At 42.8% G+C, this 23,111-nt stretch overlaps 1 protein-coding gene across 1 annotated transcript in view; it reads right to left on the reverse strand.

The window, feature by feature from the left end:
- ALK (ALK receptor tyrosine kinase) overlaps window positions 1–23,111 on the reverse strand; it is a 747,102-nt gene that overhangs the window by 405,464 nt on the left and 318,527 nt on the right. The window lies entirely within an intron of this gene.

A 23,111-nucleotide genomic window follows, 5' to 3' on the forward strand; every position in this document is an offset into this window, starting at 1 on the left:
GGTTTTTGTTTTGTTTTCTTCGTACTTGGACTAGTGTAATAGGACTCAGCACAGAAACCTAGGGGTGACACTAGGCAGTGCATGACCCTAAAACACATTGCTCTCATCCTAATACCTTTTATTAGGGACACCATGAACGTGCATGGCTTCATCGCTTCATGAAAAAAGGAAGGGAGGGACTTCCCTGGCAGTCCAGTGGTTAGGACGTCTCGGTTCCACTGCAGGCGGCATGGTTGAGATAACTGGTCAGTGAACTAAGATCCCACGTGCACAGTGTGGCCAAAAGAAATGAATTTTTAAAAATTGTTTTAAGTTTACAAAAGGAAGAGAGCTGCAAGAGATCTAGAAAGCAAAAGGCAGCTAGCTCTTGATTTAAAATTATATGATACTAAGTGAAAATAGTGCAGAATAAAAGTGATACATATGTATATATAGGCATAGTGTGCATATACATGTACTGATTCCAGTTATGGAATATATAATATACATGCACACTTACATACATTCAAAAAAAGCTAGAAGGAAATGCTCCCTATTGTTAAAAGTGATTAAAAGCCTTTGGTTGATACGAGTATCAATAAATTTTATTTTTTTATTTTATACATTTAAATATTCAATGAATAGTCTACAATGAGTATGAGTTGAAAATACTATAAACATATCATTTATATTATTCAAATAAGCATTGTTTCAAATTATAAGGCAACTTAAGCCATACCTCTGTTCTCAAAATACAGGAACAAAATACAGGAACACCTAAAACTACATGTAAAAGGACACATAGAAAATCACAGGCCAAAAAAAATCTCTACTTTAAAATAACAATGTCCAGGCACTTAAGTTGCATGGTGTGGAACACTGTAAAAAGATATAGCTGTGTCATCAACAGATAAGATACCCTCAGAGGTAACTTAAGAAACAGTGGCTGGCTTTAAAATGAGTAAAAAGAAAACCTGATAATAAAATTCACTTAAATATCTGACTCTGCAAAAAAAAATATTACACTCTGTCCTAGAGGAGGACTATGTAATTGAAAAGCCTATGGTGTAACAAGAACATCCTTAGTATAAGGGACAATCCCAAAAGTGATAAAATAAAAATGTGAGCTCTTAAGTACTTTTTAATGTTTCAAAGGCAATGGGGGACTGACTGCTAGGAATAGGATGGTGGCTCTTTCACTTGATAATATGTTTTTAAGCTGAAAAATCCCTTAGCAAGAGATGAGAAGTTGTCATTAAGGAAGCTGGAGGCTCAACCATCAGGTACCAAGGGGGCTTTTAGATTAAGCTGTTGAATCAGTCTGCTTTTGGGATATAAGAATGTGACCAGTGCTTTGTTGGCAGGAAAATGCAAGCTCCCAGGGATCTGCTGGGACCATAAAGGTAGTATTTGAACTTGTGCTTTCTGTTCAAGATGGGAAATTGAGCATAGTCTATACCTCATTTTTGCACACCAAACATAGGAAAAGATAGAACAATCTTTGAATAATCAGACTTAACTAACATGTATCTCACACTGAAATCCAAGAAAGAGACTTCTCACTAGACAAATAGTGATTCCTTAAACCTTGAAAGAGGTAAATAAAAAAGAGAATCCTTAACGGGCAATAGGGCCAATGCTTTCACCTACAATGAAGCCAAGACCACCCTCAGGTGTCTGGAAGTTGGGTCATGGTGCTCGCTGGTATTACAGAACTAAACTGTTCTGCATCCCTGCCATCAGCCAAAGGTTGGGGTTGGGGTGGTGTTGAGCTGTTCATCAATGTCAAGGTTAGGAAGTCTTCAGTCATACGAGACCAGAACTGAGAGCTGCCCTGCACCAGTGAGGATGGGCTTGGAACCACACCACCCATCCAGGAAGGGGTTAAACCAGTAACCAGCACAGGCCTGACCTGGAGCCATTTCCCTTCAAGCCTGGAGCTGAGACCCTGCAAGACTGTTTTCCTGGGGTATCACCTTAAAATACTCAAGAGGTGAAATCTCTGGTGGAAGACGAGTTCACAAACGAAAAATCCTTCAGCCTGTGTGGGAGAATAACACCTTGAAAGGGAGACAACAAACAGAAGAACTTATCTGAAGTGAATAGAGATACTAGAATACCCTGATGAGCTTTTGACTATCTTTAAGAAACTCAAAGAGATAAAGGAGGCAATAGCATTCGTGGAAAAGAATGTAAGATATGGAATAACAAGAGGGGGTTCCAAGAAAGAAAACCCTTAGAAATTTTGGAAATGAAGGCTGCAAGAAAAGAAATTAAATCATTGTTTATGTGGAAAATGAAATGTTGAGGCTAAAGACGTAGCTCCTGGTATCAGAAGAAAAGCAAAGAAGACAGAGATGAAGGAAGTAGACTCTCATATAGGCAGGGAAACCAGGAGAGATGTCCTGCTGAGACCATGGAGCTGCCTGGGCACAAGGCATTGCTTGTATGCTACGTTGGTGGCATGATGTGGTAGCCCTGAGAGCTCAGTGAATTTTGTGGGAGGTAGATGGTAGGAAGAGATGATTCAAAGGGAGGGGCTAGAGGCACTTTAACAGCGGGGCTAGTGAACAAACAATAAAATAGAAATTAGAGCACAGAGGCATGGTGCTGGGTTAGTGTGAGGTAGGAAGGAACTCAGGTCATATATTTGGAAATAGGCAGCTTAGCTTGGAGAACTAAGAAAGGGCTAAGTGTCTCCACTGAAGCTTACTGGCAAATTCCTTAACAGGCAAGCCCAGGGGACATCCATCTAGGTGGAAATGGAGAGGGTTGCTTGGGTCACTGACTATATTTGGTTAAAGGTTTCAAAATTGGATTTGTAACTTATTTATAATTCCTCAGAAATCACTCAGTTATGGAGCTCAAATTTGCTGTAAAATCGTAAAAAATAACCAAAATTGCTTTTGCACATAGCTCTGCCTGTATGCAGAGAAATTTATTCTGTCTGATGCTTCTTCTACAAGTATTCAAACTAGCCAATTCAGAGCTTGGCAATGGCCTTTGTGAACAGTACAGAAATATCAGGGAAGACCAGAGAGGGGGAGCCTAGGGTTGAAACAAGCCCCCAGACTGGTTCTAAGTACTTTACGAATATTAATTTCATACTTAATCAAGATCTTGGGTACCAGTCATAGTTCCATCCTGATTCAATGACTCGATCCTGGTGTCTCAGCTTCCCCATGGGTCCCAGTAGATAATCGTAACCCCTCTACCTACTTAATGAGGGTATTTGGAATATCTATTGCAAGGATATAGGACTTCCCCAGTAACTCAGCTGGTAAAGAATCCACCTGCAATGCAGGAGACCCAAGTTCAATTCCTGGGTCAGGACAATCCCCTGAGAAGGGATAGGCTACCCACTTCAGTATTCTTAGGCTTCCATGGTAGCTCAGATGGTACAGAATCCACCTGTAATTCAGTAAACCTGGGTTTGATCCCTGGGTTGGGGAGATCCCCTGAAGAAGGAAATGAATGGCTACCCACCCCAGTATTCTGGCCTGGAGAATTCCATGGACTATACAGTCCATGAGGTCACAAAGAGTCGGACACAATTGAGCGATTTTCACTTTCACTTTGCAAGGATATAAATGAAAAGACTTTATTAACTGTGATGTAAAATCAGGGTAGTGACTTGGGGGGACATTCCCAGGGGAAGGAGGAATTATAACCCAAGGCCTAGATTATAGACTTCATTCTTCTCAATGGGAGCATCAAGAGTAACTGTAGATTTGTGTGATGGCTGTACAGGAGGGCAGAACAGAAAAATGGTGCTCCCTCAGCTTCTTTGAGTGTCCTGTAGAGTTAAGAGAGCCATGGGAAGAGATTACCAGAAGTAAAAAAAAACAAACAAACAAACAAAGGGGGCAGGAAAGTCATACGAATAAGCCTGAAGAACACGTCCAGGGGAGCAGTATTGGGTTCAGGTGACTCAGAATACAGTTTGGGCAGATTCCAACAAAAAGGGTCCAGAACCTCGCCGTTGCATTTGTGGCCTGGATGGCCTTCAGCAGACCCAGATGCAAAGCTTACCAAATCACCAGAGCCGAGGGGCAGATAGATGTTCTGATGGGAACAGTCTTAAGGTGACACAGAAGGAAGCTGGACAGGGCTGGCCAGAGGCCCTGATGTTGCCTCCTACGACACTTGAAGGTGTGAGGGGGCAGGAACTCAGCCTGCCTCAGCATTCTCTGGGGTGTGAGCCTCTCATAGTAGGATGCTTATTTACTGGGACGTTAAAGGCCTGCTACCTAGTTTATGTTGCCAATTGCCTGTGGTGCCACTGAAATGATAGCGATCTGAAACAACCGTGATATGAATCATATACTTTTGCTTTTTTCCTGATAGTGTGCAGACAAGATGCAGTTATCATTTTCCTGAAGAAAAGGGCTGGATTTTCCCCTGATTCTTGTTAGGGAGGGCTGGGATGGAAACTTCCACATTCAATTTGCCTGGGAGCAGCCAGACCTGGGTTCCCTCCTAGCTCAGGATCCAACACAGACAGGTCTGGAGAAAAAGACTCTTCTCACAGAATCACTGAGAGCCAGGCCTGGGGAGGACAGCAGTCACCAAGTCCAGTGGCCTTTCTTGGAACTCTATTTTTGAATGAACGGCTCTAAAGGGGCCTGGAGTCACCTGCCTGGACTCTTGATGTATAAAAGTACTTTATTTTTTGGTTTAAGTAAGGTTAAGCAATGTGCCCAGGACCGCATGACAAGGGATAGCAGTACTGAATTCAGAACTCAGGGTGCCTGACTCTCAGCTGGGGAGTCCCTGTTCTGCTTCATAATGTCACTGCCTCTCACCTGCCTCCCAGAGGAGGAAAAAGAGCAGCATGAAGAGGCCAGAACCTCTGTGAAAACACAGAATGACAGTAAGGAAGGTCCAAGAACTCCTTCTGTGTCACGTTCGGAGATGAGGTGGTTCCCTCACACTGTCCCCAACACACCAGGTACCACATTCTCTCTGAAAACTTCCTGGAGCATTTGCTTACCTAATAGGACTGCGAAGGATAAAACCCACCATTCAGTTTATCAGTCTGACCTTATAATTCTCCTCTTCCTGGAAGACTTCCTTTTTTAGCTACTCTTTCCTGGCTAGATATTACTCATCTTTAGGTCTCTGTTCTCATTTCATTTCCTGATTCACCAATTTAAATGATATTTCCCTGTTATAATTCCTAATTAACCCTTTATTTTCCTTCCTATGCAATTAGCAATTACATAAAAACTATTCAAATTATTTCTTCAATATCCATCTCTCCCATCAACAGTAAGTGGCACGAGGCCAGGACTGTGTCCATCATTGTAAGGTCAAGCACAGAGGCTGGCAAACTACAGCTTGGGGGCCAAATCTGGCTTGCCGCCTGTTTTTGTATGAACCAAGAGCTCAGAATACTTTTTACACTTTTAAATAGTTGGGGAAAATATCAAAAGAAGTGTATTTTGTGATGTGAAAATTATATGAACTTCAAATTTCAACGTGCATAAATAAAGCTTTATTGGAACACAGCTATTTTCCTTCATTTACGTATCAACTCTGGCTGCTTTCAAGTTACAATGGCAGAGCTGTAACATGAGAGTAGTTACAACAGTTACAACAGTGAAGAAAAGCAGAGAAAGGCCATGCTAAAGTTCAGACATGTGTCAGGGATTAAACTCAGACCTTTCAAACTCCTGCAGTGTTTCCACTTATTGGATTTCTCCAAACTGACAACAAGGACTGCAAAAACCATGGCCCAGAATCTACCCGGGCCTGCAGCAGGTTTTCTAGATATCCATGATAGGTAAATATCCCTGAGGACCTGGGATAAAAGGTGCTTTGTTAAAAGCCACTTTAAATACCTCCCTGAGAAAAGATACTTACAGGGATAAAAGCATTTCTGCTGAAAAGAGGTCTGATGTGTTCTGTTTATGTGGAAGTTGAGGTTTCTTTCCATTCTGTTACAAAATGCAACAACCCCAGGAGTTTTATGTTCTGATGCCACATCGCTCTGCTTTCAGATCTTGCTTTTGTTCCTGCTCACATTTCCGACACGGGAACAAAGCCACAGGCTTGTGCAAACAAATGTCCCTGGATTAGAGTGCCCTGCTCAAGCCAGTTATATTAAGATGGCAATACTGGTATTAATTTCAGTCTCTTGAAAGTCAATGAATCCTCCCTTCAATCACTGCTGTTGGAATATTCAGGCACATTTCATCCCAACTAACAAATATAGGTGATGTTTAAAGACAATGAAAATTGTTGGAAGAAGCTAGGCGGAAGAGAATAATCTACAGCCCAGAGGAAACCATGTTTGAATTGATAGCTTCAATCTCATAAACTCTCTGGATTGGAAGAGGTCTTAAAAGATTGTCTAGCTGTAAAAGACAAAATATTTATGTCTTCCTAAAATTCATGTTTTGCAGCCCTAAACTCCAAAGTGATGGTAAAGGTAGGGCCTTTGGGAGGTAATTAGTTTAGATGAGGTCATGAGAGTGAGGCCCCCATGATGGGATTAGTGTCCTTATGGAAGGAAAGTTATGGCCAACCTAGATAACATATTGAAAAGCAGAGATATTACTTTGCCAACAACAACCACGTCCATCTAGTCAAGGCTATGGTTTTTCCAGTGGTTATGTATGGATGTGAGAGTTGGACTGTGAAGAAAGCTGAGCACCGAAGAATTGATGTTTTTGAACTGTGGTGTTGGAGAAGACTCTTGAGAGTCCCTTGGACTGCAAGGAGATCCAGCCAGTCCATCCTAAAGGAGATCAGTCCTGGGTGTTCATTGGAAGGACTGATGATGAAGCTGAAGCTCCAATACTTTGGCCACCTCATGTGAAGAGTTGACTCACTGGAAAAGACTCTGATGCTGGGAGGGATTGGGGGCAGGAGGAGAAGGGGACAACAGAGGATGAGATGGCTGGATGGCATCACTGACTCGATGGACGTGAGTCTGAGTGAACTCCAGGAGTTGGTGATGGACAGGGAGGCCTGGTGTGCTGTGATTCATGGGGTCGCAAAGAGTCGGACACGACTGAGCAGCTGAACTGACTGAACTGAACTGAAGAAGAGGAAGTGAGACCAGAGTTTTCTCTTCAACATGTGATGCATCCGAGAGAGAAACTCTGCAAGACTATGCACCTGCAGGTCGGAAAGAGAGCTCTCACTCAGAGCTGGATCTGCCAGTACCTTGATCTTGGCTTCTCAGCCTCCAGACTGAGAGAAATAAATGTTTATTTTTAAAGCCTCCCAGTCTCAAGATGTTGTTATAGCAGCCCACAATGACTAAAAAGCCAGCCCATCCACGATCTGAATATTTTTTTTCTTTCTTTTTTCTTTTTTAACTTTACAATATTGTATTGGTTTTGCCATATATCAACATGAATCCGCCATAGGTATACACGTGTTCCCCATCCTGAACCCTCCTCCCTCCTCCCTCCCTGTACCATCCCTCTGGGTCGTCCCAGTGCACCAGCCCCAAGCATCCAGTATCGTGCATCGAACATCCATGATCTGAATATTGAGCGTCCTCTCCACCACTTCTGCTTGAATATGTATGTGATGCTACCTCCCACGCCTCTGCCAGAATCAAAATGGCAGATCATCAGTGGAAATTTGTGCCCTCTAAGTCTGACCTCATGTTCTTGGTTCATCCCTTGGATTACATTTCCCTTTCATGAATCAGCCCCACAACCATGCCCTGTGTCCCTACCTCTCACCCCCATTGCCACATACTCATAACTGTACCAGCTTTCTCTTTTCTAGGCCCAACAAGCTAATACTTCCTGATCATTCTTTATATGACATGGTTCCAAAATTTGTTTTTCCACTGAAGCTTTCAACTTTAGAAAATAAGCAGCCAATATGGTAGATGCTCACTTCATTTCCCTTCCCTGACTCCTTCCCAGGAGTGAGGAAATGAGCTGCAAGTAAGTCAAAGGCTTACTGGATAAGGTACAATGTGGATCATGAAGAGTTGCTCTCAATTTAGACCCAAAAGGTTGTCTAGTTAAAATGGCATAAAGAGTGGATTTTCCTGGTGTCAATCATGGAGAAAAGGGACAAGACCATCGGAAGGAAATGGGAATCCAAATGGGCCATTACAGGTTTTGGGCCCCTGTGCCAAACTTCAAAGAATTTAAGTGTATTTGAGAGTGCTTTTAAATATAAGGAAAAGAAACAACAGCCCTTGTCATGTAGAGGTAGCTAGAAACTGGGCATTCCTGTGGGCAGTTAGGAGAATGAGTTTACCTCTTGATGCAGATTATCTGGTTCAATGGTTGGCCTAATCTGACTTGTTGCTTATTTTTGTAAATAACAGAGTCACACCTATGATTTACCTATTAACTATGGTTGCTTTCGTGCTACAATAGCTGAGCCTAGTAGTTGTGACAGAGACTAAGGCTCATTGAGCCTAAAATATTTATTAGTCCTTACAGAAAAAGGGCTTTCCTGGTGACTCAGATGGTAAAGAATCTATGTGCAATGCAGGAGACCTGGGTTCGTTCCCTGGGTTCGGGACGATCTCCTGGAAAAGGGAATGGTGATCCATTCCAGTATTCTTGCCTGGAAAATCCCATGGACAGAGAGCCTAGTGGGCTATAGTCCATGAGATCACAAAGAGTTGGACATGACTGACTAGCAAAAAAAAAAAATACAGAAAAAGTCTGCCACCAGTGATACAGTTCCGTATTTCCAGTATTGAATGCCTCACCACATTAGTCTTGAGTGACTAATGTGGTGAGGCAACAAATCTGGGGGGTAATTCTTCACACCAGGTGCCCCTCTTGAAAATTCATGGTGTTACTAATTGAGTAAAGGCTTCCAGAAGCCCTGCAGCACACATGTCTGTTTAACTTTGTTTAACTCAGCACTCCTCAGACTCACTTGACCCTATCAACATTCCATTGCAGCATAGGAGCACACTCGCAAAATACCAATCTTGTTGCTTATTACTGTTCTTTGAATTGATTTTCTATTTTTTTCCCCAAGCCCAGGGATGCACCTTGCTTAGATTTTCCAGTCTAGTGACAGTTATGTTGATGAGATCTGAGGGAGGGCTGAGGTGTTTCCTTTAGGCCAGAGTGGTACAGTGAGTAGTGCCTCTCAGCCCGAGGAAGTGGCAACACTAGAAATTCGGGAGAACCCCCAGTGGCCTGCAGGAGTCCCCGTCCAATGCCATCATATTTTCCTTCTTTATTGGATTATTTCTATAAGCAAAGAACATAATTTTTTCATCTCAAAAAACAAACCAACCCTCTCTCGAATGCCATCCCTATGCCACTACACCCATGCCTCTGCTGACATTTGCATCAGAATTCCTCTAAAGCATTGTCTATATTCATCCCCTCCAATCCCCTCTTCTACTCTTTCTTGAATCCACTCTAGTGAGACTTTCTCCCCTACCATTCCCCTAACATGGCTCTTGTCAAGATCACCATGACTTCTGTGAGGCTAAACCCAAGGTCAAGGCTCAGTCACTGTACTCATAATATTTGCAGTATTCTGTACAGATAATGCACAGAAGGCAATGGCACCCCACTCCAGTACTCTTGCCTGGAAAATCCCATGGACGGAAGAGCCTGGTAGGCTGCAGTCAATGGGGTCGCTCAGAGTCGGACACAACTGAGTGACTTCACTTTCATTTTTCACTTTCATGCTTTGGAGAAGGAAATGGCAAACCCACTCCAGTGTTCTTGCCTGGAGAATCCCAGGGACGGAGGAGCCTGGTGGGCTGCCATCTCAGGGGTTGCACAGAGTCGGACACGACTGAAGCCACTCAGCAGCAGCAGCAGCAGCAGCATACAGATAATGACTCTTCTCCCCAAACACTTCCTTCTCTAGGCTTCTGGGATCCTGCTCTCCTGTGGCTCTTCTACCTCACTGGCCCCCCTTCTCAGCCATTCCCTGGGTCACTATAATCTCCCTGACCTCCAGATGCTGGAATTCCCCAAGGCTCCCACTAGAATGCCTCCATCCATCTACATGGTCTCTACATGAGCTCATCCTGTCTCATGGCTTTTGATGCCAATGACTCCCACATTTCTATCTCTATCCTCAGTTTGGAATGTCCGTTACCCCAAAATTTGCTTGGCTCACTTCATGTTTTTGCTAAAATACTACAGTATCCATACAGTGCTCTCTGACCACTCTATAAATATATGTATAAATAACACCCTCACCCCTCACTCCTGCCAGCCAGTGTTCCCTTAGCATACTTTTTTTTCTCCTCAGAACTTATCACTATCAGAAATATTTAGTTATTGGAACATAAGCTTTATGAATGCAGGTACTCTTTTGTTCTCCAAAAGAGTTAATACAAGGGCTTAGATCCCTGGAAGACACATAGTAGGCACATAGTAATGTTGTAGGATGAATGAATAGAGGTGTGAGTTGTCTATGTTGGGATTCTAGGAGTCAACATGATTTCATAGCTGGGGGAGCTAAGTTTAGGTCTTTTTTGCCTCAAATCACATAGCTGGCAAGTGGCAAAGCTGATATATGAATCCTGGTCATGTGCTTGGTGGGGGTAGACACAAGTCCCATTTGTGCTCTCATGGAGGTTTTCAGTGGTTTTCCAGTTTTTCAGAGCTGTTCAGTCTGACTTTGAACAGACAATGGCAACTCACCCCTTGACCTCTAAGCCAGGTTCTTTCCATTGGCTTCTTGTTACCACCATCAAAATGACCCTTTGAGACTAAGGTCTTTATTCTTAAACAGCCATTACTCCTTCTCAAGGTATAATCTTACAGGATTCTGAGGCATAAAATGAATTTTTACCTCACATTTAAGATAACTTTTTCATCTCTCTAAACTATGACTGTTATTAAGTGTTGAGTCTCATCTTATGTGGTTTGTGAGGAGTCCTTGTGTCTCCTGGCTTGTCTCTCATATTTGTACTTGTAGTTTTTAATGATCATTGGTTATCAAGGTGCATGGTTTTAATCTTGTTACCTTCACCAGAGTCTAGTCCAAAGTACTGTGATTTTGCCCTTCCCTTCGGAGAAGATTCTGCTATACGGTGGCAAGTGGGAAATGGCAGGGGCTCTGTGAGATCTTTAGCCCAAACTGGTGGCCCACACAAGAAAAATGTTAAGAATTATTGTTTCAAGGTCTTCATTCACTCATCTTTCCTTTCAAAGTGAATAACATCTTATAATTCAGAATCTTAGATCTGGATGGAATCTCAAATGTCATACTGTCCCAACAGTTAGCAACAATCAGTGATCCCTGAAACATCTGTGACATGAAGGGCACCTCTGCTTGAGCCGCTGTATCAACAAAATATTTTTACTCTCATACAACTTTCCTTAGGTTGAGTCAAAACCAGCCTCCCTAAAGCCTCCACACATTGGTCGTGGTCTTTGTCTTTAGACCTAGTTCCTATAAACCTCACTTTTTATTTTTTTGCCAGGTTTTCAATAGGCCTGTGAGCATAGAAAAATACATCCGACCCATTCGTGTTGAACCTAGATACCAATATAACTTTTTTGGCTATTAAAATAAATACAGGTTAATAAATCTTTCTATATACCCCCAGGCAGCAAGGGAGTTAAAAGTACTGCCATTACCATGGCGCGGATGGAGAAACCAAGGCATACGGATGGCAGATGACTCACTGTAGGCTCAGTGGACAGATGATTCAGGATTCAAGACTGCTTGTCCTTTGCTCTGACTCGGATTCCCTAATGCAGTACATACTCCAGAGAAAGCTATTATAATAACAACTCCAAGAACATTAGAATTCCTATTACTGAGAAAGATGTACTTTCATTTAAAGGGTTTCATTCTCCTTAGATGAGTTCTACTTTCTGCTTTCCCTTCATTCAAATTCCATGTTTATTATTTCCACTCCAGTGATGGCCTGCTAAAGCTAAAATTCCACTCACACGAGCCAGCAAACGCAACTCCAGGCAGCAGCAGACAGGGGCACTTGGTCTGTTGGAGACAATGGTTTCTCTCCAGTTTGGTCAGCAAGCCGGATTTAAACTGACAAGATCATAGCTCTACAAAAACAAGATTTATTAATTGTCCTGAGGAAGGAAAAGGTCACTGGGCAAATGGTACCTTGTATCTCATTTTTCAACTGGGGTCTGGGCATCAGTGTCAAATCATTTCTCTGTAACTAGATTCTGCCTCTCAACAATAATTAAAAAAATGACCCGATAAAATCATTCTGTAGGTCTGCTTGTGTATTTCGTTACTTGAATACATTTCACTTATACTGAAATCAGTCTGGAGTTGCTGACACTGGAGTTTCTTCAGGACCCCACTGAAAAATGTGTTTGAGGGACCATTTATTTCTTCTCCCAGACCCCTGCTGTAGTCCGTTTCTCAGGCTTCAGCTCCTAAGGAAGGATAGAAGCTTCCTTCACGTGATCTGGGTCACTAATAATGGCAGGGCATGGGAGGGGGCAGGCTGGGAGACTCTACCCATCAGACCAATTGCAATTCGCCTGACAGACTCCAGGGATGGCTGGGCTGCAGGGAATGGCAGCAAGAACACCACCATCACAGGTGCAGGCCTTGAGGGGCTGGAAGGTGTGCAACATTGTACAGGGAAAGGAAGTCACACAGGGTATTTATTTCTCTAGCTCTCCTGACTCTCTCAATGAATCAGCTGAGGAGAGTTGTGGGCAAATACCCACGATGCCTTGCTTCCCTGGGCTGTGGAAGCACATTTTCAGATTCAACAAACATTTACTGAGTATATACTATGTGCCCATCCAAAAAAGGAAACATTCTCATAAATAGGACTTCATTTAATCCTCATTACAACCCTGTGAATGAGATGGGGTTGTAATGTCCTGGTCTGGGGGGTTTTGCCTGCTTGTTTGCTATTAAGTGATTTGATTAAATGGCTATGTCAGCCATCTTAAATCTTACTGGGAGGAAGGTTGGATAAATAAATGAACAAACAGCTGACAGACACATAAGTTCTCCTCTACAAAATGAATCCTTACCAGAGCAGACCCAGGCAGGATGACTTGCCCAAGATCACATGACCTGGAAGTGGCAGAGTTGGGACCTGACACCAGGGCAGGCACCGGGACCCACACTTCCTCCTCTTCCCAGCCCTCTGCCCTACATGTTAATGATCTGTTTAACACCTTGGTCCTCAAGAGGTACCCTTGTAATCCCATCTCAGTAGTGTTCTAGCAATGTTTCAATTTTAAATGTGAAGAAAGTAAAAAAGTAAGCCTTTTCAAATACAACTTGCACCTATTCCCTTCTCTTTTAACTTCAAGTTTGCTGTTTTGCTTTGACCCCACTGCACAGCCTGTGGGACCTCAGTCTCCTGCGAGGGACTGAACCCCGGCCATGATAGCGAAACCATGGAATCCTAACCACTAGGCCACCAGGAACCTTTCCCAAGTTTGTTTTTCATTTTTACCTGGGTAGTCAATAAAGTCCCTGATAAGTTTCCTTTCACTCTGCTTTCCTGGTCTCACTCATTCCTGGCAGTCATGCCCACGTCTCAGGGTTTCATGCTTAAGACAAATGTAGGAATTCTGCTTCCAACCTGGATAACTCCTCTCCTGTCCCCAGCGTTATCATGAGATCAACCCATGGTGAGTCACCTGAGGAGAGTTCTCTCTGGAGGTCATTCTCTTTCCAGCCACTTCTCTTCTCACCTCCTCCTCCTTTTCTCTCAGCCTCAAGCCCTGCAGACTGGCCTGCTGTGGCGGAATCCAGGGTGGTTACTTCTCCAGGTATTTTAGCTCACCAAAGGGATGGAGTGGGAGTGGTAGGGCCACACGGTGCTTACTGAGGGGTTGGGCTATTAATGTGAAAGTGAAGTGAAGTCACTCAGTCGTGTCCCACTCTTTGCGACCCCATGGACTGTAGCCCACCAGGCTCCTCTATCCATAGAATTTTCCAGGCAAGAGTTAATGTTAAGGAGGAGGTGAATGTGGGAACAGGCAGTTTTGCTGTCTCCCCTCCTATCTTCTGAAAAAGACTTTCAATCCTCCTGTACTTTGACCTTCACTGTCCCTCCTTGTAGGTCTACACAGCCCACATTTAGTAAGAATCCTGTCAGGTCAGTTTATCCAGATCCTTACCCTTGACCACTTGATTTTTGATCAAATTACTCATGACTGCTCCCCATCCAGGTTATAGCTGGTCGCCCCAGCCTGCCTTCAGCAAGAATCCTGTTAAAACCTAATAGGATTTAACCTACTTTCCTAGCAATTTTCCACTCACCAGATACTCTTTGGCAATAAGTGCCCACCTTTCCTTGTCGTATTCAGAATCGAGCCCAGTTCTGCACTAATGTTTCTTTTATCCTACTGCAATTCTTCCTGAGTAAAATCTGTTTTTACTGCTGTCACCACGGTCCAGCTCTGGTTCTCCTTGATGTGTCTATAAACACCCATCTCCCTCAGAATAATGCCAGACCAGTTTGGGAAGAAAGAATTCAGAGCAAACATAAATCTTCGAAGGCATGGCTTCCTCTCACTCTGGTGTGCTCACATGAGGGGTGGTTGGAGTGAGTATACATGTTAAGGTATATGAATGGAGAGCAAGTTCATGAATTCTAGTTCTATTCACATTTCAATACCCAAATTAAATGTCTAGTCATAAGTGTTCTGCCACAATTGTGGTCATCATCAGTAGCTTTCTGTAAATGAACCTAAAAAACTTTATTAACCCAAATTATTTTTTGAATGCTTGCACCAAAAGGAAGCCTGGAGCTAAATTTAGTGTTCAACCGCAATCATAAATTTATCCCAGATGCCTGGCATTTCTCATTCTCCTCTCCTTTTAATTAGTTTTGGCTTCCTTTCCATTTTTAATTGTCAAGGTTTATTTGAAATTTAACATAATAAATCGCCTCAATCCCTTTCTCATTTCTACTCAGGAAGTCAAATTAGCTAATATTTTCAGATGTTGACATTTCTTTCAGAGGATAACCCCTTCCTGTAAAAAATCATCTTTGGAAACAGAAGGTAAATGGAAACACAATCCACAGGCTCGCACACTGCTCTTCCTTGCTGTAGATACCAGTAGACATCTGGGCTCCAGTTGGACATGTATCACATAGGAACACATGCATCTTACACATCTGTATCTCCTCCACCAAAGAAATAAACCCTCTTCTCTATGGAACAGAGGCTTTGAACACCAGGGAGTAGGCCTGATTTCAGTGTTTTTCCATAACAAATAAATAGCATTTTGTACCATTAAGTGAACTTGCACTGTCCAGCAGAATGGCTTTGCATACTGCCAAATGTAATTATCAAGACTGATTTACTTCTGCCCTATGGTAACCTAGCTACTTAGCTTTGTGAAGATTCAGCTGGACTTGCTTCTTCTTTGGCTAAGCAGAGACAGGGCCACTTCCAGCAAGTCAAGGAAAAGAGGAGCTCCACAGCATAGGGCCTAATAGGCAACAGAGCAGAGCCATTGTGCTTCCTGGCTCCATCATCTTGCTTCCAACTATAGCAGATCTGGTCCAGGCAGCTCAGACTATAAGAGACTCACCAGGGATGCCAAGGAGCTTAAAAAGTGAGGAGGAGCCAGGGGCAGGGTTACTTCCGCTCCACCATTCCTGTCATTCCTGCCCTAAACCAGTGCCCTCCTTTTCTTGGATCCCTGGGTCCTTGGACACCCGATGGCCAGCTCCATTTGCCTTCTTATCCTCCCCTTGACAGCACCCCCGCCCCCTGCAGCTAGTTCCAGGGGTGCTGGCGCCCCTGGGACTTGGCTTGTCACTCCAGCTCTGCCACTTGTAGCTCTGTATCACTGGACCCCTTGAACTTCAATTTGCTCAACAGTGAGACTAATCCCCACCTCGTGATTAAATGTTAATGTATTTCACAATGAAAACAGAATATCAAAAGGATATCAGCACCTCCAGGTTTGTTGTAGTGCTACTCACAATAGCCAAGAAGTGTAAACTCAAGTGTTTGTCAACGGATGAATGGATGAAGATGTGGTATGTATGCATGCATGTACATATGTCTGTATATACATACATACAATGGAATATTATTCAGCCATGAGAAAGAAGGAAATCTTGCCATTTTGTGACAATATAGATGGACCTTGAGGGTATTATGCTAAGTGAAGTAAGTCCACTTGAGAAAGACAAATACTGTATGGTAACATTTATATGTGGAAACTCAACTAGGCAAACTCAGAGGAACTGGGAGTAGAATGGTGGTTGCCAGAGGCTGGGGGACTGGGGAAATGGGGAAATTTTGCTCAAAGGGCACAAACTCATACTTATTAGATTAAGAAGTTTGGAAATCTAATGTACAGTGGTGATTGATTTTAGCTAATAATGCTGTATTATATACTTGAATGTTTCTAAAAGAGTAGATCTCAGATGCTTTTACCACAAAAAAGAAATGATCACACTGTGACAGGATGGAGGTGGTGACTAAAGCTATTGTGGTAATCATTTTGCAATATATAAGTATATAAAATCAATATATTGTACACTTTAAACATACACAATGTTTTGTGTTAATTATATCTCAATAAAGCTGGAAAAAATTTTTTAAAATTTAACCTATTTCAAGTGACTGACAAAATATTGGGGCACTAGTAAAGGGTCAGTTATGGTTAGTTTCCCTCCCTCTCTATCCTCCAGCCCTCACTCCCTAGCCCAGACTCACCTAGCTTGTCTCTCTTCTTCAAGGTTCTCTCCTCTAGACTGATAATACTATCAGTCTATCCACTACAAATGATTCAAAGACTGACAAATATTCTCTTTTTGACCAAAATTTAGTTAGGACCTCTGAGTTCAATGAGGCCTCAACCTCTAAGAGCCCAATTTAGCAAGAATTCTGTCAAGATGGTTTATCCAGAATCGTTCATTCTCGATATCTGATCACCCTAGCCTGCCTTCAGCAAGACTCCTATCATGCCCCTTTAGTCAGAATTCCTCATGTTTTCTCCTGATAGTTCCTCTCTCTAATTTTCCATACCCACCCCTCCAATCCTTGGCTATAAATTCCGACTTCTCCTTATATTCAGGACTGAGCCCAATCTCTCTCTTGCACTGTAGACTCTCTATCACAATAGTCTTGAATGAGGTCTGCTCTATCATTCTTTAGAAGTGTCATGAATAATTCTTTTCTTTAACAAGACCTCATGTATCTGTGCTCTCGCTTGTGACTTCGAGAAAGTCGGTTTCCTGTTCTTGTTTTGCCTAGTTGGTTAAATGATATTCACTGTTATAAATGTCAGCTTCCTTATGCAATTTTCATTGGACAACCCCCACCCTCTACTGCCACATCCTGTCTAGTACAGGACTCTGGAACCAGACAGCCTGGAGTCAAATTCCAGTTCTACCTTTCTTTAATTTTTGACCTTGGGAAAGTTATTTAACCTGTCTGTACAGTTATTTAACCTGTCAGTTCCCCCATCAATAAATGAGGTTAATAATACTACCCACCACATGGACTGTTGTTGCATTAATTCTATTAAGTGCTTGGATATAGTATTTGGCTCATAGTAAGTGCTCAATAAATTTTACCACTGTTATTATCTCTTCTCATGTTTTATTATAATCATTGTTATTAATACTATCTGCCCTGCCCATATCCTCAATCCTTGACAAGGAAGCTCCTTAATAGCATATGTGGGTCTCACTTATTTTTGCAGTTTCCCTCCAGTTTCACATCATCATGGCTCACAATATGTCACTAAGTCCCTGGGCTGATAACTGGTTGGATAAAGGATTCATAGCAAATGTTGATGGGGGCCAAAAGTGATCTCTCTGGCAGTTTATTTGTGTTTTTTTCAACATTTTCACTGAGATATCTTCGATATATAAAAACTATATTCTTAAGGTATACAACTTGATGTTTTGATGTACATTGTGAAAACATCACCACAATCAAGCTAATTAACACACCCATCCCCTCTATAAATTTACCTCTGTGTATGTGTGTGTGGTGAGGAGATTAAGATCTATCCTCTTCACAGATTTCAAGCCTACAGCGCTGTGCTGTGCTGTGCTGTGCTGTGCTTAGTCGCTCAGCCGCGTCTGACTCTTGCAACCCCACAGACTGTAGCCTGCCAGGCTCCTCTGTTCATGGGATTCTGCAGGCAAGTACTGGAGTGGGTTGCCGTTTCCTCCTCCAGTCCAACTCTTTAGAACCCCATAGACTGTAGCCCTCCAGGCTGCTCTGTCCATGGAATTTTCTAGTCAAGAATACTGGACTGGGTTGCCATTCCCTTCTCCAAGTATACAATACAGTACTGTTAAATACTATCACCATGCTGTACACTATATCTCTAGAACTTATTCATCTTACATAATTGAAACTTTGTGTCATTTGGCCATTTCCATCTTCTCCTGGTCCCTGGTAAACACCATTCTACTCTCTGTTTCTATGAGTTGAACTATTTAAGATTCCCCTTACAAGTGAGATCATACAGTATTTATCTTTCTGTGTCTGGCTTATTTCACTTAGTATAATGCCTTCCAGTTCTATCCATGGTATTGCAAATGTCAGGATTTCCCTCTTTTTTAAAGTTGAAAATATTCCACTGTGTGTTTATGTATGGGTGTGTGATATACATTTTTCCTTTATTTCTGTATCACATTTTCTTTGTCAGTTCATCTGCCAAAGTATAGGCTGCTTTTCTGTCTTGGCTACTGTAAATAATGCTCCAGAGAACATGGGAGTGCAAATGCGTCATGATTCTAGCTCAGCTCCTTCAGATACATGTTCAGATGTGGGACTGTTGGCTCGTATTGGTCTTGGCAACAATCTTTTGGACGCGACATCAAAATCACAGGAAACAAAAGCAAACACAAATGAGATGACATGAAACTAAAATGCTTCTGCAAAGCAAAGAAAACAAGCAACAAAATGAAAAGGTAACCTATGCAATGGGAAAACATATCTGCAAACTATGTATCTAAAATACAGAAGTTTACCTGCAGTTTAACAGGAGCCTTCAGACAGTGCTTGCACGACTAGGAACACTTTTCGCATGTCACCTCAGATGTCAAATTATCTAATATTGAGAAGGACGAGGCAGACACTTTTGAGCCTAACCTCCAAATCTAATTTACTGTATGACCGGATCATCCATGTGAATGCCAGGGCTTGGGCCTCACCTAAATGACTTTTACTTAAAGACAGTTTTTCAGTCAGGGATGGAGGGGTCTGAAGAAGCTGTGAGACAACTGTATCAGGTCATCCCTCCTGTCTTCATTGAACAATCCAAACATGCGTCTTCTCTTTCTACAAACATTTCTGAGGAAGGAGCTGTCCACCCATGATGTCAGGAACCATTATGCGGAGAGAGCTTTGGGCTTGGGTAATCAGAGGACACTGAAATCAAATCTAACATCTGATTGGCTATGTACCATGGACAATGGATGTGCCTGTTTCCTCTTCCTATTTAATAAGGTGGTCTGATGATTGATATCAAAGGATATAGCCCCATGCCTGGCACTGGGTGTGCACTCAGTACTGACAAAGACTCTCTTTGACCAAACTTTGGTCAGGCTCCCCTGAGTCCACTTCTCCACTCAGCCTCCACCTTGAACCCCATCCTGTCTACAGCCTGCCAAGCTCAGCTTTAGCAAGAATCATGCTAAGTCAGCAAGAATTCCTCTACTTTTGATGTCTCCTCTTAGAACTTTTTATTCGCTGAACCCCTCCCCACACCTTGCTCCTTGACTGTAAGTCTCCCCTTATCTTTCCCATATTTGGAGTTGAGCCCGATCTTTCTTCCCTATTGCAATAATCTTGAACAAAAGTCTTCCTCACCGTTTTTCACAAGTGTTAGAATCATTCCTCTTTAAAAGTACATGCCAATGATTACTGCCATTATCTTTCCTCCCTTCCAGGGATCAAGAGGTTGTGGAATTTTTCTATCTAGTTCCTAGTTTAAAAGGCAGCACTTCCACAATCATGTGGAAACTCTACCTTCCTGGCATCACTTTTGGATTGGGGAGACCTACCTTGATATGGTAACTACAGGTAGGTGCCTTGGGGTCAAAGAGAGGGGCAGGTACAGAGCCTGCGTCAGCACATTCCTCAATCCCTTTCCTTGGGGTCAGTATGGTAAACTTCCTGGGAGGGGCTGGGCCAGTTCTTTAGAAAAGCTCCTAGTCTCTGACCCACGTTCAACCAAGTTCATTGTAATCAAATCGGCCTTTTTTCAGGGAAAGCCTTCATCTTAGAAAACCAATGTTTCTGATCAAAGGTCAACCTCAAAATCCAATCCAGAAGCAATTATAGTAGTGTTTTAAAAACCACAGTTGAGGTTCAAAATTCAACCTTTTATTTTTTTTCTTTTTCCTAAAACAAGTTGCCTCCACCCTTTGACAAACAGGGTTGAGTCTCAGGGGACTATAATACAATTCTAGTTTAAAATCTAAAGCTCTGTGCTCCTTTCAAGCTGTCATCAGTTTGCCACACCGCTTTGTTGAAAAAACTCAAGGTGAGTGGGCATGAGCTCTGTCCTCTTCTTTCAGCTCCATTTCAGTGTTGCTCTGTCCCTGAACCCACTTGCCCTCATTCTGGGGGAAGAAGGTCCCTTCTCCCCAGAGATAACCCCCTCCCTGTGTGCTATCAACCTGTCCACTCTCTCTCTTCCTCCAGGATTTGAAGGTCCTGGCCCTGCCCCTAGTGCTCCTCTCCCCATCACCTGCAATCTCCTGGTGCAGAGTTGCCCAAAGTTTGAACAGGTGGTTACTACCAGTGATGTGCAAGATGATTAAGAATAAACACTTCAAAATAGTTATGCATTTAATTTGAATTTGTATTAAGAAAAAATTATATAACTAGCACATCAAACACATAGTTTTGCAGATATTATTGCTTTAAGTGAAGCTAAATATATGTAAGTTTTTTAAAAAGCAGATTGACTTATAATAATACCAAGTAAATGACAGTGGGAGTGATGTGAGGCTTTGGAAACAATGGACTGAAGTTTGCAGGTCTGCACAGTAGAGAGCCCTGGGTTGGCAGCCAGGAGTCCCTGCTCTGCCACTCATCCTCCATGTGGCTTCAAACACATACCTCAACCTCTGTGGGCCTCCACTGGGATTGTCTGTGATTTCTTGGGGCTGGCTCCTTTCCTGATTTTCAAATGTACTCGGGTTTTCCCAGTATGTTTACAAACAGTCTCCCCAAACTGTTCCTAGGGTGTGCTGAACCCTCAAGTTCTAGCTCTCTGGGTTCTCTCCCTCCTGTTTTACTGTGTGAATTCTGAGGTACTGCACTCTTTATCCTTTCCCTTTCTTAAAAGCCCCACAATCTGCCTGTCAGCCTGACAACCCCACTGAAAGAGCCTTTCAATGTTACTGTGACTTCAAAAGTAGGACTGCTAGTATGCAGCTTCTCGAACAATACAACTCAAACAGATTTTGTGGACAGGCTTAGGATCCCATCCTAATGCACAGTCACTCTATCCCAGGAGAATGATTTCTGAGTTGCCAGCATCTCATTTACAAGAAGACTTTCAGAACCTATCTCCCTTCATTTGTGCTTAACGACCCCTCCTGGATTGTCAAACAGCATGCAGCAAGGGTCCCTGGGCTTCTGCCCTCACTTGGCAGTGCTGCTGCCTTCTGATGGAGCGAAGGATGTTGGAGGAATGCCAGGAAGCAGTTCCTGGGGCACTGGCTTATGTGATGGGCTGACTCGGGTGCCTGCACCCACAGTGAGGGCTTCCGAGGGACATGAAGCAAGGGTGGCTGCCCAACTGCAGCAGCCCCAAGAGAAGCCTGGGGTGAGTGAGGATAAGCAGATGGGCTTCTGGGTTCGACAGGGCCAAGTGATTCCCTTTCTTCCTGTCTCAATCTCCTAAAGTGCTAACCAGCAATGATTAGTATTAAGAGTAGGAAAGTCTTTGTGTGAGTTTTCTAGGGTTGCTATAAAGAAGTACCACAAGCTTAAAAATACAAAAGTATTGTCTAACAATTTTGGAGGCTAGAAGTCCAAAATCAAGATGATGACAAAGTTGATTTCCTCCAAAGCTGTGAGGTAAGGATCCCTTCCAGAACTTTCTGCTTGGTGTTGAGACTGTCTTCACATGTACATGGTATTCTCCCTCTACGTATGAAAACTGAAAGTTGCTCAGTCATGTTTGACTGTTTGTGACCCCATGGACTGTAGCCCACCAGGCTTCTCTGTGCATGGAATTCTCTAGGCAAGAATACTGAAATAGATAGCCATTCCCTTTTCCAGAGGATCTCCTATGTGTGCTTGTGTCCAAATTTCTATGTCTATAGAAATGAGTTTGTCCGAATTTGTGTCTATGTGTGCTTGTGTCCAGATTTCTCCCTTTTACAAGGACATCAGGCAATTGGATGAGGGTCCCAACCTCCTCCAGAATGACCTCATCTTAACTAATTACAACTGCAGTAACTCTACTTCTAAATCAGACCACATTCTGAGGTACCGTGGAGTGAGATCTTCTATATACGAATATTTGGAGGGGCACACTTCACTCCATTACAGACTTGAAGAACTGAACAAGCAGTCAGGGCAGCTAGATTCTAGAACCAACTTTTCTAAGCAGCTCTGTGGTACAGGGTATGCTGAGTAGGTTCTGTAGGCCTCAGGCTTTTCCTCATCCCCTAAGTCTAAAGATTTAAGACCAGACCATCTCAAAGGCCCCTCTTGCTCTAACAGCGAATAGCTTCATCATCTAATTGAAACGGATCCAAATGTTAACAAAGCATTTAAAACTTCTCACGTGGAAGATACAGTATAAACACTAAGAAATAATAACCCTGGAGCCTCCATAGAAAAAGTGCAGACAAGTTCAAAGTGGTTTTCAAACATTATTTCATTAATCCTTACAAATCCCCTGTGAAGTAGTATTATTAAAGAGCAAACTGACAATTGTGCTATAATCTGGTCAAGTAAAAGAACAATATCTCAGACAAGATAATAGCAGACTCATCTGCCGCAAGAGAGGGCTGAATATTCAAAGGCCACGCAAGTTGGAAACAAATAGGAGATTTCATCTCAGGTGGCTTCAAAATAGGGGTTAGAAATGAGGCTTTGGCTGCCATCCTGGGGGACTTTCCAAAGGAGGGAGGGGAGATTTACGAGCAGAGTTTCCAGAACACATGCATCATTCATGGCCTCTAATTTTTCATGCATAAATGTTTGAGCTGATATTTAAGATCTAGGAAATCTTCCGGGAGGGAATTACAA

The sequence above is a fragment of the Bos grunniens genome, chromosome 11, assembly GCF_055505025.1.
Source record: "Bos grunniens cultivar Pamir isolate PY7600 chromosome 11, Bosgru_T2T1.0, whole genome shotgun sequence".
Taxonomy (NCBI): domain Eukaryota; kingdom Metazoa; phylum Chordata; class Mammalia; order Artiodactyla; family Bovidae; genus Bos; species Bos grunniens.